Source organism: Lolium perenne, chromosome 6, assembly GCF_019359855.2.
Source record: "Lolium perenne isolate Kyuss_39 chromosome 6, Kyuss_2.0, whole genome shotgun sequence".
NCBI lineage: Eukaryota > Viridiplantae > Streptophyta > Magnoliopsida > Poales > Poaceae > Lolium > Lolium perenne.
The window spans coordinates 63,590,133-63,610,497 of NC_067249.2; the positions used below are offsets into that span (position 1 = coordinate 63,590,133).

The 20,365-nt window shown below is 43.3% G+C and overlaps 1 long non-coding RNA gene across 4 annotated transcripts; it reads right to left on the minus strand.

Moving 5' to 3' along the window:
- Nucleotides 1–6,795: 6,795 nt before the first annotated feature.
- Nucleotides 6,796–18,425, minus strand: LOC127322151 (uncharacterized). Of its 4 annotated transcripts, XR_011746871.1 has the most exons (10): nucleotides 17,496–18,425; nucleotides 16,898–17,055; nucleotides 16,703–16,808; nucleotides 16,410–16,490; nucleotides 16,208–16,312; nucleotides 15,806–15,981; nucleotides 10,099–10,212; nucleotides 9,420–9,614; nucleotides 9,116–9,210; nucleotides 6,796–7,216 (listed from the first exon to the last, which is right to left on the minus strand). It is a non-coding gene; the product is annotated as an uncharacterized lncRNA (long non-coding RNA). The 4 variants fall into 4 exon arrangements; XR_011746873.1 differs by lacking the exon at nucleotides 16,898–17,055 and having other exon boundaries at nucleotides 10,104–10,212; XR_011746872.1 differs by lacking the exon at nucleotides 16,898–17,055 and having other exon boundaries at nucleotides 10,099–10,188; nucleotides 17,496–18,424.
- Nucleotides 18,426–20,365: the final 1,940 nt, after the last annotated feature.

The window sequence follows — 20,365 nt, forward strand, 5'->3', positions numbered from 1 at the left end:
AAAAAAAAATGTAGTTGCTCAATTAAGCTAGTGGTGTTTTAATTGGGCGGATGTAGTCACGCAGGGCAGGCAGGCAGGCAGGCCACTGAAACGAGGCCATCTTTATTTTTCTTACAGAAACGAAGGGAAATGGTGGTAATTCGGTTGGCACCTCCGTGTTCCATACGGAGGGGCAAAAGAAAGAAGAACATGGTTGTGATTGGGTTTGCAAGGAAGGATTGGATTGGATTGGATTAATTAATAATGGAGCCAAGGAGTAAAGAGGTGCAGGAAATTAAGCCAAGAGAGACACGTACGTACCTCGGCGGCGGAGCGAGCGAATGAAGTGCGTCATTGAATGCAGCTAGCGGGGGCGGGTGGAATCGAAAAGGCAGCACCGCAGCAGTGAGTTGTCCGACTCTTGGTGCGGCGTGCACGCACGTGAATTGACGAAGCGAAGCGAAGCGAAGCGATCGCGGGTGAGGAAGCAGAGGCGGCTGGACGAGCTCTCGTCCCGGGCAGCGCGGCTCCGTGCGGCGAACCAGAAGCTCCTCGTCGAGCTCAACCGTGTGATCGCGGAGCACGGCCGCGTGGCCCGCGAGAGCGCCCAGCTCCGGCAGGAAGCGTCGGAGCTGCAGAGGAAGCTCGATGGCATGGGAGTGGATGAGGCTGAATTAGCTGCTGCAGAGTGTACAGAGGAGAGACCAGAGATATAGCTCTTAGGTATAGAAATGCACCGTGTCATTCGTATGGCTCGTAGCCAGATGGACATATAATACTACTGTACTACTAATGTGGCGACCTATTATTTTTTTCCTCCTATGTTGAAATAGAGCATATAACATATTATTATGAGACAGATAAATTGTTCGGTTTTGCTATTCACAATTGCCTGAAATTTGAAATCTGAGGAAACAACAGTCCTAGTACAACATCATCTCTACTTTTGATTACTGGTGGCTGAGAAGAATAGACGGATTAGGACTAGTCAGGTTTCGATCAACCAGCTCCACCCTCCAGGGTGCTGAAAACGAGCATCCCATTGCACACCATAGAATTTTACAGAGGTCATGAACGGACAGTTTTTGAATAACCGTACATTCTACTATGCGCTAACCTGGTCAGTAACGCTGTCATCGGACGACAGAATCCTCTACGTACTGCCGTGGCCACTGGCCACATCCATGTCCCCACCACCTGTGGTGGCTTGGCTGCCGTCGCCTCCATCTCTGTCTCCGCTCTGTCGAAATGTAAAGAGTTATCAGATCCAAACATCGTTTACATACGAGAAACTATCCAAGCAGGCTTCCTGGATATGGCCGACAGATAAACTCACTCCAAATGGTAGAACTATCAACCATTGGTTGGTGCCAAAATTTGGTTGGTGCCAAAATTTGCAATGCCAAAAAATTGGCAGCCTATGATTCTATGCCACTTGTTTGGTTTGTTGCCAAAATTTTGGCTGCCAATGGAGACACACCCACCTTTCTCACAGGATTTTAACAAATAGTTGGCAAAGTGAGGGCGCAAAAATCCTCTGCTAAAAAATTGGCAAGCCAATTCTTGCCAACATTTAACAGGGCTGGATAGGGTACCAGCCAAACACCCTAAGCCTTCCTGAAAATTGTGTTGCAGAGTCCAATAGAAGCTAAAGATGGGGAATAGATGAAAATTGGTAAATATATGACAGTAGGGTACTGATTGTTATATGGAATAAACCGCAGGATCAAAATTTACCCCATCTCAAACATAAGCACAGTAGAATAGGACATCATCATATGCCCACAGTTTTGTCAGATATTAGAGCATCGAGGATCTAAACAATTCATAAATCTGGATAGATAGATCGATATTGACTGGTCGGTAAATGTTCAACCCTGGACACTAAAAGGTCATTCATCATAGGTATGCTCCTGTGCATTCTATTCCTAAAGACTACATAAAGATGTGCGTTGATATATAGTACTAAAAATCTGACGACACAGATATAACTTGGTAACAAAAGGTGGTTAAACCACATTGCCTAACAGATTGATACCAGTTTGTTCAAGGATAGCAGTGGCCAGTTAGCCCATTTGAGTTACAACGCAAGCTGAAACTTGTCGTTGCAGGCAATTTCCCAGCACAGGCCTCTTGTTGGTTGGTTGGATAAACACAGTGGTTTGATGTGATTTCAGGCTTCTAAAATTCTGGTTTCCTAAATACTTCTGTTATGCTTCCTACAATTCATATGTGAGACTTCTGCTGGTCTTAGATGCATTCTAGAAAAGACAATGCTCGAGTTGAATAAGATTTCAAATATATAAAGACCACTGGTAGCTTTAATTTCCTGAATGACAAATGCCCATTTTCGATAAGGAAAGCAAACAAAGAACAGTCACTAGAGCATATACTAAGAATTGCATGACTATTGCATACTGGAACTACACGAATCTCCTAACCGTATGCCATTGACAAATTAAGCTATACCAGCCACTGAATTCCAAAACAAACAGTCATATTCCAACCCTTCAAAAATCCCTGCAGCATACCACGACATTGCAGCGAAGAATTTACTAGTACCACAGTGTCCAAGATCATACCTGCTGTGCTTCACCGTGAAGCGCCACCGGTACTACTAGAGCCCCCAATTGCGGTGCCTGTGGAGATTCAGCATCGTCCGTGGGGAGTTGATACCGGCACATGGGGCATGTGCTCCTGATGGCGAGCCACGGGCAGATGCAGTCGCCATGGAAGTAGTGCTTGCAGGGGAGCCGGACGACGCGCTGCCCTGGCGCAAAGACATCCTTGCACACCGCGCAGCCACGCGCTATAACGTGCATAGCATTTGGAGAAGGTCCTCGCTAAATGAAATAGCGCGCTATTTAAAACCTTGCTTCCGATGGATCTAACGTCCAGAACAAACAGTGGCGTAGTTTAGCATTTTGGTCCTTAGTTTTTGAGAAATTAACCCGCGGTCCTAACTTCTTCACTTAAGAACGAAAAAGTATATCTCTTTGGCTCTATCCTTCCCGATATTTACGACAAATATGCCACCATGCTGATTTGTCCCTAGGGTAGAGGCTCTGGAAGGCGCATAGGTAGTAATTAATTAACCATTCCACTTCCCGCAGCAACTCCTCGTTTATAGTGTATCTCAAACATCTACTCCTCCTTCTTTTGACCATGATCCCTCGCATCGACATGTTTGCTTCTCTCTAGGAATTTTCTTTTTAGTACAGTAGTTCATAGTTCATTTGTACTGAACACGCAGTAGCATAGGATATTGTAATCGGATGCTACATGGCCTCTACTACTCCCTCTGTCCATGAAAACATGTCTTAAAATCAAAATCTAAATATATATCTACACACTATATAGTATTTACATGCATCCGCACTCCGCACTTAAATAAATCTAAGACATTGTTTTACATACGGCGGAGTATAAGTCAGATACTTCCGCTTAATATCAAACTACCCCGCGTCCGCCTCGCCGCACCGGGCATCCTCCGCCTACTTCCCTGAGCCCTTCCCCGACTGCGTCGAAAGAAACCACTAGGCCATCCACACGCAAGCCCCGGGCTCGCCTCCGATGGTCACTGGCAGCGAGAGAGTCGTTCGCTGACCAGTCAACGATTTCGACCGGTCCACGCCAACGTGATATCTGACGTGGACGATGGTCCACCAGTCAGTGCCTGAGGGTAGTCCTGTCCGGGTAAGTTTAGTGATTCTAGTTTATTTCCAAAAATCCAGAAAAATGCTGAGACTTTGCAAATATATGTAAAATCCATTTCCAATCAGAAAAATACAAATAAGATATCAATATGCTCACAAAAATAAACTACATATGGTTTTACTCGGAAATTCCTAATGTTTAAAAGCCCCATATATATAAGCTGAAATTGATGTGGTTTCTTGGTCTGGCAATGCTGGCCAAACAAATCAAGTGGAATACTACATCACCATCAGTAAGCCATGGAAGCCTTCGCTTCGTGCTTCCGCGACATCGTCCGCCTCAGCGGCAAGAGCGTCTGAATTCTAACATCGTGTTGCCAAACTGAAGGCAGAAGTGTACCCTCATGGCTGCGTGCACGGAGCATCGGGAGGGGAGCAAACACACCGCACCGCACCGTTCCGTGGATGGCGCGCGCGAGAGCAATTCACGACGTGCGCGTGTGTATGTTTGTTTGCAGTTGCAGGTGAGACGTACAGATCCAAACAAAACTAGCGCTAATTAAAAGCGTATAATGCGCAGATCTATGGATTAAAATGTCTTCTTTTTCTCCTTCTTTTCTCACACGACCAACGGATGAATAAAATGCATATCCACGGCACTCCAACTAATCAGCCGCGCTGACGAAAATAAACAAGGTGTCGACTTGAATTACTTAACTGCTGAAAAACAGTCCCCGGTATTTCTCAGCAAACAAGCTAGAGCAACCAAAGATAGATGGGAAAAAGAAAAAAAAAGGTGACATATCATCAGCAGAAACCATGGATCCATGAGATTGGTGGATTACCTACTATTGGATCCCTCCGATCCTCTTCGCGCACGGGATCTGATCTACGATGAACTCGGCTGCCCAACAGATCGAGCCGCCGACGCAGCCAGGGAGCGATATCAACCTGTATCTGGAGCTATTGAAGGAGGAGCTAGTCACTCTGTGGGAGGAAGGGATAGAAACTTGGGACGTCTACGAACAAGAAACTTTCCGTATGAAAGCCGCACTGTTGACGACGGTGCAGGACTATCTTGGATACGGATATATCGCGTGCCAGGTGTGCCACGGACACAAAGCATGTGTGAGGTGCATGGAAAATACGCCGTTTTTACAGCTGGGTAAGGATCCCGCGTCTTCAAAAACGTCTACATGAGGCATCGAATGTGGCTTCCCAAGAATGACCCGTGGAGGAAGCGTGGAGACCTGTTCAATGGGAAGGATGAGGTCGAGGGACCTCCACCTAGGCGAAGCGGCGAAGAGATAGATACTCTGTTGAAAAACTGGAAAGACTGCCCTCCAGCAGGTAAGATAAAGATCCGTTCTTGAGCAGCCGCATACCTAGCTCCGTTCTTTTGGATTTTTATTTCCTCTCCCATTGGATTCATTTAACCAATTTACTAATCTCACCCCGATTATAGGGGGCGTAGTTGGCAAAAATGAGGATCTAGTGGAAGTATTCATTTCACCTAACTTACGATTCGTTCTAAAATTGTACTCCCTCCGTCTAAATTTGAAGTAAAACCCCGATGCATGACCTGACATGTTCTCAAGATGAGAAAGGAAGAATGATGAAAATAGCAATCACTTTTCATGCTAGACCTGGCCTTTTTCCATATACTCCAAATACAATTACGTTTGATCTTGGAAGTTTGCACACACAGACGGAGTAGGAGTAAACACATCCACCTACCAAATCAACTTATTTATCAGATTGTATTTCCTTCTTGTTGTGACATGGGCAGAAGCAATAGAGCCAAATGCCAACAGTCGCATCAGTGTTCTAAAACTTGATGTACAAATACACCCAGAATAAAAACATCAGGAGGAGAAGACGAATATCAGCTGAATCAAGGTTCTCATGACAAGAAAAAAGACACGCATGTTGAATTACCTGATGGATGTAGGGAAGAACTCCACGCCTGACCAAGCGTTTGGGATTAGAGACGAACTCCACGACAAGAGGATACCTTCTCCTTCTCCTTCTCCTTCTCCTCGACAAGTAAAAGTCAAAGTCTAAGTCACACGCGTAACCCGCACGCGGTGAGTGACTGGTGGCTTGTATATATAGAGGTGAGGGAGGTTGAAGAAGAGAGATGATGAGTTGCTTGTTGTAGGAAAGGCATCTAGGGGATGGACGGTGCAGATGAAAAATGCCACGGATCAGTGACATGGCGTTGGGTCTTTTAATTTCTTTCGGAAGACGAGATGACCTCTTCAATTGCTTCCTGGCACGCCAACGCTTGAATTGATCCAGACTGAATATTAAATGCTGGTGGACTAATCATAGCATGGGGAAGTGGAAAAGTTAGCCTTAGAAAGCATGCAGACTTGATGGATTACTTTTTTCGTTTGGACCCTTCAACTAATGTTATCTAGCTCTTTGCTTTCACTCAGTAGTTTAGCCAAAGGCGTAGCCAGAAGAACTGATTTTAGCTAGCACTATGGTTTCACTCAGTTATCTAGACACCACACCGGTTTGATCTTTCACCTTTCTCTCGCCTCCAACTTGTAACATGTTTTTTCCAGAGAGTGCGCCAGTGACACACCATATTTTTATGGAAGAAAACAATATCATTTATAGGGGACCAATATCCTTGCAAATATCACACCCACATCTCAACTTACAAGTCGGATAATGTTTTTCATCTTTCCCACTACTTCGAACTGCAACACGTGGGACACATGCAGCACCATCAACACCAAAACCCGGGTGCCTCCCTTGTTGTCTCGGGTCTCATTTGCATGTCGTGTGGACTTACCAAAGATATTTTAGGTACTTTTGAAGTCTTTCGTGTGTACAACTGGATTCGCTTTATATCTTAATAAAACGGCCGTATGCATTATTTTGATGCAGATGCTGGGGAAACCCATTTCGAAAAAGGTACTTTTGAAGTAGACTAGATCTAAACTAAAGTGGGTGAACCTACACACTAAAATAGACTAAATACAAACTAAAATGAGTGACCAAAGAAAATGCCCCAACATCGAAGGGAGTACAACATTGCTTAGACCACTAGACCTGATGTTACCAATTTGACAGCAAATATGCTGTTTTTCTAGACAGTTTTATCACCTGGCAAAATAATGGATAAAAGAGAGGAATGATGTGCAAATTGTGATATTTAAATGTACTCGACACCTTCAGGACTAAAGGTTACAAAGTAGTTTGTCTTAAGTAAACAACCTCACACAGCAGAATCTAACAGGTAAAATAAGATGTTACAGGCCAATTGATCTAGCACGGGAAAAGAATAGTTGAAGATGCTATAGCCAAGAGAGCATCAACCCACTGTATCGACCCACATCGCATAGTACCTAACTGGTTCCAACATCTGTGGAATAAATAAACAAACAAAAAGCATGCCTGGCCGGCCGGAACCTGCATCCATGGCTCCCTCACTCCTGGCTACCTCCCCTCCACTTCTCCCCTTCACGAGAGGGAAAGACAACAAATCTGCTACGAGGCATACTGCTCCACCATCGCATCCGACTACCACCAGTTAAAGAAGCTCGCACATCCTGTTCATCCGTCACCTGCACGACCACAGAACAACACAAAATCATTTGAGGCAAAACAAAACGAATTTTCATATTCACATGTGAAAATATAAGAAACATGTCTGTTTCCATTGGCATATTGACCAATAAAAAACATGAACATATGATCTCTTTTATTTTATTAGTTAATTAGCCTAGAACCCCTTTTCTTAACATTAGTCCAAGGAGTCGAAAATGTCATATACTACTAAGCTATTTATCACATTATTTATTTTCTTCAACTTGGATATCTACTCTCATTAAACAAGGCAATATCAGAGATATAGAAAGGTATACGACTAACAAACATGGATTGATGACAAAGAGAAAAGACCATGTAGGGAAACAGGACCACATGCCCCACTACGCAGAAGCATTGGATGACAATAATAAATCAAATCACTGCCTCGGAGTGAGACCTACAGGCAGCAGAAGTACAATGCAAACGAAGCAGATTTGACGACAGTATCCAATGCCTAGGCTCCATGTAAATCATAGAAAAGTCAGCTAGCAACTCTGAGTATTTGTACGTGATGTATTAAAGAGAAGCATTTGAAATATGTCTTAAACAGAAAACATATCAAGTTTCCCTAGGCATGATACACCCAAGGAAATATTTAAACCATGAAGAGTCATGCTCATGAAAAATACATTCATCAGTTTACTAGAAAACATGCTTAATGCCAGAGCAACTTTGGCCATACTCCAGAGTGATTTGACAAATCTCTAGATGCAAATATTATAGCCCATCTCCTTGACACTTAGGACATGGCACCCAATTTTGTTTCAAGAATCACGAAGGGGTCAGGAATCCACGGTCAAGAGAAAGGACAATATCACTTAAGCATGACTTGTAATTTTTTTTACATTAGCACAAAAATAGCTCAACCGGAGAATCACTAAATAGCTCAATATGTAGCCAAATCAAACACTATAATTTCACTAGATGAATCTCATGGCATGAAAATACCACCTTTCCGTTCAATAGGAATTTGAAGTAGCTTGATAGCATTAAGGGGATACTTGGCTGCAAGATATAAACATATGAAGTTCTGAACTAAGTTGGTGTAATGACATATCGACTTCTCTGACTCTAAAACATAACAGTATTTTTAAGTTACAAGGATGAGTTACAGACACATGGAAATGCGAGAACAAATTAATCATGCGAGGAAACAACTAATAAATCTATTCTTTCTCATGTAGTACTACATGTTAATTAGCAGCAATGGAAAACAGAAAAAACTGATACATATGCAGTTATACCAGGTGTGTCTAAGTAAGGAGTGATTTCAACATGACCCCCTGCCATAAAACAGTAACCTCAAACATGCCACAAGCCATCAACTCGAACCTCATAGTCAGGATATATCATTGCTACAAGTAAAAATATGTATGAATACAATCCTCAAGTGACAGCAAGTGAAGCACGGTATCAGTTCACTATTTCACTATCTTTCACAGTTTCAGAAACTCTTGTGAATACAAAGTACGGTAAAACACCGGACATCAGTTTTCTACAGCAAGTGACCTGGGACAAATCGAGGACTTCAAAGTTTGAACTGTTGGTCCTCCGAGGACTTACATTACAGTGTTGATGTAGAGGTCCTTGAGGTCGCTCTTGAGGTTTCATTATCCAGATCAAAGAAGCCCGAAAATAAATTAAGCATCACAAACAAGTAAAACCTTGATGGATGCAAAAAAAACATAGCGGTTACAGCAACTTCAAGTTTTTGTACCACAAAAGAGCATGCCACAAACTCAACAAGACAATCTATTGCATCAAACACAAAGCACAATTTGCAAACTCATCAAATATATAAGCGAGTGCAGCGAATCAGCCATATATGCAACATCTCTTTCATGGAGCAAAGCAAGTGCAAAGGCAAAGCTTACCTGTCGTCTCCTCCCTGGCGGCGTACAAGTCATGATGCTCTAGCGCCTCATCCACCAGAAATGGCCCATCTCAAACAATCCAGAGAGCGCACCACCTGTATGCAATGCCAACATTTCCAGATGAGTGCCACCAATTGATTAATCTTATCAGATACATCAATATATACAAACTCTCATAGCAATACAAAAAAAAATTGTACGAGCACATGGAATTGAGGGGTTCTTCTTTGCAAGAGATGAGCAAGAAAAAAATCTTTGCCTTTTTGGGTCTAGACTCAGAGAGGACCATAGATGGGTAGCTTACCATGGCGTCCGAGCTTGACACAGGCATATTGAAGCCATGGAGGAGGGCCTCCATCTCTAGTGCCTTGACAGCTGCGGCTGCTTGGGAATCTTGCCATTTTCTTCATGGCGGCCAGCCAGCCGGCTGCACTACTAGCACCACGATCTGCTGCCCGCGGTAACATTGGAGGTGGAGGAGGTGCTCCATGGCCTAATGCTAAAGAAATGAGCAGAACATTAGATACATGACAATAACCTGGAACAGAGTATAAAAGGAACTAAAATCCTTAAGGAATCAGGCCTCTAGTAACCCTGAAATTATGAGCCAATGTTAGAATAATTTAGATGCAAACTTCACTAGAAATGCTTAAATCTAATATGACAACTTTGCATGTCTGCAAGTGACATTTCACGCAAAATTTTCATTCATCATCAATATACATTTCCGTTAATCGCCTATGTACTAACCAACTGAGAATCCAGCTTCTTGCTATAAGGGAATTGCACTTCATCGATACAAATAAATGGAAATGATTAGTCAAACTTAAGGTTACCAAAGCCAATCACGATACAACAGCTACACACAAGCTATATTTGCAAGTATTTTGTCCAAATCAGCTACAACTTTCTGTGCACCAAATATTGTGTTACACACAACACCACCAAACCACAAAGTTATCATAAAAGATAGCAGGATGCACCTTACTATGAGTCATCGTAGTTGTTCTTATCCCCAGAGCCCTCCAAGTGGAGCAAGTCATCGTTCCTGAACCTGCCGCCGCCACCGCCGCCTAGGGTTGCAAGAAGTGAGAAGTCTGGGAGTGTAATGGTTTAAGGTCACACAAGTGCTCTATTTGGGGCCTCCATATAAAATGTAATATCTAGCAGGATGAACTTTAAAACGCCGGTAGAAAAAAGAATCAAACTGCTATCACAATTTAACTGTAATGTAAAGCAACATCATTGGTCTTAACTTTGTAGAGAAGATAACATGTAGGTGCATGATAACTAAGGTAGTAAACAAGGGTAAATTAGAAGATCCCCTGCATACTGAAAGGAAAGACAGATCAAACCATATTGAACAATCTCTTAAATCTCACAAAGATTAAGTCTAGATACAGCCGAATCCCAAAGCGCTTGAACCCAAAATTTACAAAATTTCTCAAGTACGAAAATCAACATTGTAGCAAACCTACTGGACAACTTCAGTTTGAACAAGTTTGAACAATCCACCAAAAAGTTCAGCAGAGACACCCTGGACAAAACTACAGCCAAAGTCTAAAGAGACTTCTGAAGTACAAAAATATAAAATGTAGCAAAACTGCTGAACAACTTCTATTTGACCAATCCACCGGACAATTCAGCAGTAAGATACCCTAGATGGAGTGATGGCACATTTGTGTGAACAAAACTACTTCAATTTTTTGTCATAATCTGTACAAAATATGCATCAGAGATCACAAAGCATATGACTAGAGAAAAGCAGGGGACAACCCAGTTCTGGATCACATCTCAAACAAGTGCTACCCTGGAGTAAATGAATGGCAGATAGGCATATGAATGAGGAGCATCAAATAATATAGACCATGCAAAGGCAAACAATGTGGTCATATAGGCACGACCTTCCATTCTCACTTCTGACAAAATTAAATAGTTCAGGAGATAGAACTTGGGCAAGAATTATGTGTTGAAGGGTCAAGAATAAAATAAAGTCTTATTAGAATTACAAATGGCACACAGTAAGTTAATTTGTCTTCAAGTGTGAATGATTATCCTTTGATAGGTACATACTCAACTTGAATTTCGTGCCATATTGTTCAGCTGGTGATTTTATTTTTGTCAATAGAGGTGATGCTGCTGAAACAGTTAGAAAATTTCTATGTTTTTGTCAACATGCATTACCAAAGTATTATAGAGATTGCTCCCTACGCTTTACCAAAATTGTGATAAATGCTAACTCACTTCTCTTATGCGACATAGAATGTTATATTTAAATCCCAAATATTGTTCAATCAGATATACTAACTTGTACTCTAATGCTGTGTTTGGTTGCAAGGAATTGGACTCTGAATTGGGGAATCTAGAATTGAGGGCCCAATTCTGCTGTTTGGATGTGCTAGGTATTGATGTGTGGAATTGTTGCCCAATTCTAAGGAGAGGCCCGCACGGGGCAACTTAACCCGTAGCCCAATTCAGAGCTCCCGACCTCTGTATTGCCTCTGAATCGAGCGACGGGCTCGCTCAATCTCCCGAAAAAGTACGAGGCCGTCATCCTCCCGTCGCCTTCGTTCGCATCGCCGGCCGCCAGGTACATCGCCGCCCCTCTCTCCCTCCGTCCCCTCTCCGGCCGACCTCCTCCGCCCTCCTCCGCCCCTCCCCTCCCTCTCCCCCTTGGTCCCCTTCCCCCACTGTTGCCCACTGCGACCCGAGCCCTAGGTCCGCCGGTGGTAGAGAGGCGACGGGCGGCGGACGCGCGGCGGCGTCCCCTCTCACGGATGAGCGGCGGCCTCCCCTCGCGCGGACGAGCGCCGACTTCCCCTCGCGCGGACGCGCGCCGGCCTTCCCTGGTGTGGACGAGCGCCGGCCTTCCCTGGCGCGGACGAGCGCCGGTGTCCCCTGGCGGCCTCCCCTGCGTGGACGAGCGAGAGCCTGCCTTGTGCAGACGCGCTCATGCCTGTTCTGTACTTAGCTGTTTACTGTCTTTCACCGAAAGAAAGCTGTATCAAGGGATCTCAGTGCATGATTCAGAGCTAATCTAAGCCATTCAGGTGCTATCATGATTGATGAATTTAGGTGTCTCGGTCTACTATTATTTTCAGCTGGCTTAGGTGCCCACAAACGAATCATTGTGTCGAGTCTATTGACAACAATTTTATTTTCAGCTGGCTTAGGTGCCCACAAACTATTTGTAAGACAGAATGTATCCACTTTCTACTATTTGTAAGCATAATTGTCCACTTTCTGCTATTTGTGCTATATTCATTCATATTACATATGTTATATTGTTCAAAGTAAAAAATACTCTCAATTTCACACATGTGACATCCAAACAGGATTTGGTATTCCATTGAAATCTGAATTCTGTAGCTGAATACCACGCGCATCCAAACACTCTTTGTGGTATTCCATTGAATTGGTTGATTTGATTTTCCATTGCCAATTCAATTCAGAGCTCAATTCATTGCAACCAAACACAACATAATAACTCAAATTTTGACGAGACATCAGAAAGTTTTTATCTTTTCCCCTAAATGAAACTCAAAGAGAAGAATCCATCCATCGTCCCTAAAAAGAAGAAGCACCAAATAAATCCTAAGAACAACATCGTCCAAAAGTGATACGAGCAGACAATCATGAATAGAAAATAGAGTCATGCGAACACAGTCCGTGAAGTGCATTGACTACCTCTGTGCAAAAAAGGATGTGGCAAGTTTGTCTAAATTTAGGTGTATCTAGACACTCTTTAGTGTATAGATACATCCGAATTCAGACAAATCTCCAACATCATTTCATGGATGGAGGGAGTATTAAACTAACATAGGCTACATCAAAATCTCCAAGTTTCTATCCTCTATTTCAGGAAGAACTTCCAATTTCCTTGTGGACCAGGATTTTGGAAGATTCATAATGATAATAAGTGCAGAAATAAAATTTAATGTGGAATGTGAGAAGTACCCAAGAACATTACCGCAGTTGATCATATGCCAACACAACTTGTTTCACCAATTTCCCTTTCGTTCCCTTTTTTCAAAATCGCAATAAAATATAGGTTTCAGTGTTACTGCCAGTCAACAAAACTAGAATCTGTTCCCACAAGGTAACTATAGATATAGTTGAATGAATGAAGGCGACCACACATCTATGAGACTATGACACAAAGGAAATATTGATTTCAATATGGTGAGTCGATAAAAAAGAAGTCATCCGCAAGTAGGAATCCAAACGTTCCAAAAAGCAAAATCCATAGAAAACAAAAATGGCATTTCAAAACAACCATCTACAAGAGACGACAATCGGTCTAGTAACTAGATCTCTTGCATTCAAGCCGAAAACACAATCCAAACAGGAGTAACAAAAACAACCACTGAAAGCATCATCCACGAAAACCACGAGAATTCATTCAACCATTTAAAAAAAATAACCATCACCATCAACCACATCTAATCCCGATGACAACATCATAACATCATTTTTTGTTTCGATTCATTTTGCCACATCTCTACTAAACGGTCCCTTGTATGCTCAACACAGTTTCTTTTTTTGTCAGGGTAGAGACAAAACAGGATAAGCTCATAGCGATGCAATATGATAGCGCCTTTTGCCCATGCAACACAGCGGTCAAGTGGGCTTGTGCTCCTGTCACACTTCATGAGATCACAGCGACACACCATCATCGGCAATAAATAGTTATAGTCGAGAGAAAAAGAAGTTTTACCTGCCAGCGGCACACATGTCACGAGTTCTACTTGCGCCTGGGAGAAGGAGAGTTGCTTCTCTCGCTACCGCTGGATGCGACGATGCATCCCTTGTAGATCCTGGGTTTGCAAATAGAACACAATTATGTTCACAGCAAAATAAAATTACCAACTCGTAAATTCCAAATCTAGAAGTTGCCTGACTTTAGACCGATGGCCTTTTCTAAGCAGCACCATGGAAGATAACAGAAACAAAACTTTAGACACATGTACTACATATCAATAAACGCATTCTACACGTAAGTAAAAACACATGTGATTGTTTTACTCTTATGGCATTGCACATCAAATGCTTATCATGCAGTTCAATCCGGATCATATTATTACTAACAACAAAAGGTTTTCTCAACAGCCATAGCAGCCATAATAAAGCAATTGCAGCCGAGCAGATTATTAGAGCACATTCTGGCAACTCAAACATATATGTGCATTGCTAGAGCGCATTCTCACAATTCCATACAGGGTGGGTTAAATTACAAGCTCAATCATGTTCATAATGACAAAACCAAATCATCCATAAAAATGAAGAAACCCCTGGTCATGCACACCATATTATTAACAATAACAATGAAATTGCACCCATAAAGCAAGCGGGGGACCCCATTGAGTTGGAAAATTGTACCATCTTGAAGTGCCACCATGTCCTCAGGGTCACCAAAGGTTGTCATCAGGTCACGGTCCTGTACAACAAAATAAAAAAAAAGTCAACTAGTTGTATAAAGGAGGTTTCTCCACTATCAATAGGTTAGAAGGAAGATAAAGAAAGATAGGTAGTGGCCAAGCACTTACATTTAGGATGATATCAGGAATACCACAACCCATGCATCGAGGCATAGCACCACCCATTCCTGCAGGCATATATAGCATAGCACCAATAATTGTTGCAGGCATACCACCGCCCCTTCCTCAAGGCATAGAACCAACCATTGCTGCAGGCATACCACCACCGGACCCCCCCAGCAAATCCAGGCATGCCTCCTGGGAAGCCCCTGCAAGATGCATCTCCATATGATTGGCTTGGCAATTGCTCTTTCTTGGCCTTTTCATAATCAGATTGTTGAAAGAACACCGCATGAATTCAGATCTAACCACGAAAAATGGCAGCCCTAGAAAGCCCTTACCAGGAGTGGGAAGTATGAAAATCACCTGTGACTCTGCACGACAACGAAGCGAGACACGCCAAAATTTATCTTCTTCCATTTACCGCAACATGTCTTAACTCCTGCGATGCTCCACAATCTTTTGTGCATTCGGCTCCACCTGCAAGATCACCGACATCACAATCATATAAGGATCAGTTCACATACATAGAGATTTAGCATAGCTACTGAAGCAGTGCTCCACCTTCTAGGAAAACCGGATTGAAAGTCAGGCATACAACCAGAATGAAATAAACCTGAACAGGCCAAATCAAGAGCTACATCATGTGCATAATAATGCCAATCAGCCATAAAAAAAGAAACTTGGGCATGCATCAAGCACTGAGATAACTATACCAAATGTCAAAAGTTATATCTACAAAGGGCACCCAACAGCCCACACATTACTATTAATGATGTCTTCCATTCTCTTAAAATAACAGCAGAACATAAATCACCATACAGCTCTATTAATTTCAGCTCAGTATGAGATGCTCTCCAACTGAAGCATCTACCTGCACTGCTAGAGATTTACTACACAATAATGCAGAAACAACTGAGCAAGAACAAAACATGGTCAGCTCTCAAGCAAATTTATCAAAAGTCAAACTGGAGTAGGGTTCCAACTTAACCCACACAAGATGGAAGCACCCAAAAATCTAGAAGCTAAAATCTAAACCAGCAGATCAACAGCTTGCTACAGTGAATTGAATTGGCTGAGAACAAAAATAATTGAGTTGCTAGACACCGCAATTGCGGATTAGAAAGAGTACTGCAAAATTACAGAGAAGAACCTGCAAAATCAACGGCCTCCTAGAGCTTCTTGGTGATGCCCTCGATGAGGCCCTGCTTGGCAAGATCACCCTGTCTTGTCCGCCGGCAGGGTCAAAAGACGCACCCAGACACTCCAAATAGGCGCTAAACCATGCCAGATAGCAGCATGAGGACACTCCAGAAGATTTGGTCGTCCCTGCATACATATGCACATTCCTTATAATAATAGATATCAAAGACATAAATATAACTTCATATTGCCATTCAATATACCGTGTTTTTTAGTATGAACTAACTAAAAACTAACTAAAAACCACGGTATATTGAATGGCAATATGAAATGCAAATTATGTACTTGACTGAACATTCTTCAAATAAATGTCGCTCTCGCTATCTAGAGCATACATCATAACCATATATACCTCACATTCTTACAAGAAATATCCTTATCGGTAGCTAGAGCTAGAATCCTTCCAGGTGTGCCCACCACAATGAGGGCCGCAAATAAATCCATAGAATAGAGCAACCTTCAATTCAAAACACAAAAGCAATGAGCAAATCAAGAAAAGGGTGATAAATGTACATGTGCACAACACAAAAGTGCAAACGACCAGATTTACGAACCTTGTAAGACAGTTCTCTTGTGTGACGCAATACAACCAGCAGCCTTCCCCATCCTGTCTTTGCTTGGCACATGGCATCCCTCTAATGGGAAATGACATAAGAAATTATACATGAATATCAGCAACACAAGAACTTCATTACCACACACAAATAGAAGCCACTAATTAAGAAGAGCATGTTATTGAGACATTATTTCGCAAGCACTAAGAATCACCAAGAAATGCAGCATTTGCTGTATTTAAACACATGGACGCGAGTCTACTAATCCAGTGTTAGTCTTTCTCTGTTCATACCACGCTTCTGGGCAGCGGAGGCTATGGCCAGCCCAACAGCAGCTGAGCCACCAGAGCCATCGCCAGTAGCAGCAGCTGGGTGACATGACCGCATACACATGTGCACCTCACATGTTAGAAAAAAGAAACGAGGGTTAGTATGCATAGGAAATAAAGTTAATGATCAAGTATACATATACAGAGTTGTGCAATTACCAAAATATAATCAATAATTAGGTTACTAAGCCATCATTGTAGATATAAGCTTTTCACCAACTGCAGCAATTCAAATATGAACAAATCTTGAATTGCTGCTATGTTCCGCTTGCTTTTTCTATGCTGTTTTGGATGTCAGTTGTGAAATCAATTGCCATCTACAAGCAAAAAAAAATGCTTAAGGCTTATAAGATGCAAAGCAACATTGGACAAAAATCAATTGAGAGGAAGAAAATATAGGCTGCTCCATTGATGTGATCCTATGAACTACCCCAGATGAATATCATCAGGAAATGCAATGACAGAGCAGAATGGGGTGTCAGCGTGATATGCTGCTCAAGCGAGTTACCGCACATAAGAAACTAACACAGAATGCAAACAGAGACTAGCTAAAGCTTTCATTTAGCCGCAGCGTTCTTCACCAAAATATGAAGGGGTATTCCAACAATTCCAACAAAACCCACTATGATCAAACCATCATATTTTTCCTGAATTTCCAATATCAAACACACAACATCCCAAACGCACATAGGAAGAGCAAGATGGCCATGCTACCATGGAGAGGGTAGAGGACAAAGGATAGGAACAAGAAAATTACCAAAAACCACAGACTCAAAGAAGAAGGCCACCCGATGCCATCGCACGCTACCGCGGTGAACTCACGAGGTGGGTTGTCTAGACAACAACAGCTACAACGAACATACATGCAAAACTAGTTCAATTTCCGGTTGGTTGGGAAATTTATATGGATGCATACAAGGTAAATTTGAATCACGTAATGCTAGTATTAAAACCGAGGGCGGTCTAGAGCAAGGCAGTTTGCATTAGCAGCTCAGCAAATACGCGGTCATACAAAAATGGGTAAGTGAGTATAGAGCCGATTCCAGCACGAAAAAAAGGGGAATGAATTTTCGACCTTTGGGTGGCGAGACGAGAGGTGTTGTTGGACGGCCGCGTGGAGGTGGGGATTAGTCCTGCAGGTCGTGGACGCACCCCATTAGGCGCTAGCTGCCGCGTCCATGGCGTCCGGCGACCCCGCAAAGACGCCGGCGAGGCGGTTGGCGGAGCTCGCGCACGGCGGCGACCTTGGAGGTTCCGGTGGACGAGCAGCTTCTCCCACGGCCGGTGAATGGGCGATGAGGGACAGCCGCATGGCGCGGGGCAGGGAGTCGTCGTCCTGTATGCCGGGCGGCAGCCCAGCCGCTAGGGTTTCACAGCAGGGCGAGGAGGCAAAATGTCGGGGAGGCGACCAGCAGCACGTCCTCCGCGCGTCCCCGTCTTCCTGCGCCGGCCGCCGTCGTGGAGAGCCGCGGTCGCGCCGCCGCCGGAGGGCGCGATTTGTGGCGCTGGAGGGACGCGTACGTAGGAACTGAGCGGGGAGAGCGCGCCGGAGTTTGGCCGGCGAGCGGCGGCGGCATGGGTAGCCGGGGGAGGTGTGGCCCGTGTGGGAGTTGGGTTCGCTGGCCGGCGGCGAGAGGAGAGGGACTTTTTTCCTGGACATGCGCTTTGTGTTTCTTTTTGGGTGCAAGCTGTTGATCTGCTCAGATCAAAACGCGAAGAAGTTTTTTTTTGGCTGATCACACAATCCTTAATTACCTGCCAGAACTAACCATGGAAATTGTGCCTTCAATCAAAGGCGGGTAGTAATTAATTAACCATTCCACTTCCCGCAGCAACTCCTCGTTTATAGTGTATATCTCAGGCATCTACTCCTCCTTCTTTTGACCATGATCCCTCGCATCAACATGTTTGCTTCTCTCTAGGAATTTTGTTTTTACTACAGTAGTTCATAGTTCATTTGTACTGAACACGTAGCAGTAGCATAGGATAGTGTAATCGGATGCTACATGGCCTCTACCTCTGTCCATGAATAACATGTCTTAAAATCAAAATCTAAATATATATCTACACACTATATAGTATTTACATGCATCCGCAGTTAGATAAATCTAAGACATTGTTTTACATACGGCGGAGTATAAGTCAGATGCTTAATATCAAACTACCCCGCATCCGCCTCGCCGCACCGGGCATCCTCCGCCTACTCCATGAGCCCTTCCCCGACCGCATCACCCCTCCTACCCGTTGACGGGGCCGTCGCCAGGCGAAGCCCATGTGGGGGCGCGACGGCAACGGGTGTCTCCTCCTCTCCAAGCGACGGTGAGGTGGGCAGGGTTGCGGCGACCTCCCTCGCAAACTATGAAGTGGCACCTCTTTCGCAAACATGAGTACCCATGATAAAGATTTTCGACATATAGTACAAAACTCCCACTTCGTGGCCACGACCCAACTCTTGTAACCACTACGGGGTATGCGTCGCGGATCCCACGAAACAAGGTTTCGCACGAAACCAGAGAGGAAGGGTTATAAGCCCTACCCCGACCGCTATCACCACCACCTGATTCCCCTTGTTTCATGGGATCCTATTATGGGTGGTTTGAACGGCAAATACCAACACACAACTTTGGATTAGCCTTCATTCGCAAGCACTGTTCAAAAAATCGGTCGAGATACCGATTTATCAGCCGATTTATCGTGAATCAGGTGGTAACCGATAAGATTTCATCATATCTCGCTAATTTATCGTTGCACCGATATTTCGGCCGATTTTCCGTCCGAGGGCCGATATTTCGCACGATTTTCACTCTAGTGACAGATATTTCGGTGATTGTCCGTGAAATTTCACTGAAATTTTGTATGGCGATCGTTATTTTCTTCCTATGGTCTTGTACAACTATGCATTAGCTCAAAATTTTCATTTTGATTGATTCAAATGCAAATAATCAAGGTAATACTTCTTCTTAATGCTCCAATATTATTTTTACATAGCATATTATACAAAATTGAGTGCTGCAAATTAGAATATACAAAAAATTAAGCTGATAAATGGGCAACCGATAAAATCGATTAATCGGACGATAAGCGATTAATCTTCATTTTGAGGATGGCCGATAAGTTAAGATTAACGATTTCTTGAACATTGTTCGCAAGAATGCCTACCTTTGAGGAAAAAATTGTACTTATAGAGCAAAACTCCCACTTCGCGGCCACCAAACCAAATCTAGCAAAGCTTAACCTCTTTGGGGGTTTGTAATGTTACTCGAACCTACTCTAACACAAAAAGAAGAGAAGATTCACATGGAATCACTACTTCGGAATGAAATACAGGGAGTAGAGATGTCATGGGGCTTGTGGAACAAGATTTCACCTAATACCTGAAGAAGAAGGGTCGTAAAGCCCCCTATATTGCATGGGGTCTTAGTATGGATATATAAGGGTGGTGTGAAGAGGAAAATCCAATACACAGCTCTAAAGTCGCACCTTCTTCACAACCATGACTAGCTCAAAGGAAGATTTCATATGATAGTACAAAATCGTCACTCCGAGGTCATCGGCCCAAATCTTACAAGAGGGTTTTCATGTTCCTTGGACCCAAACTTACACAACCAAAGAGAAGAGTAGCATTGA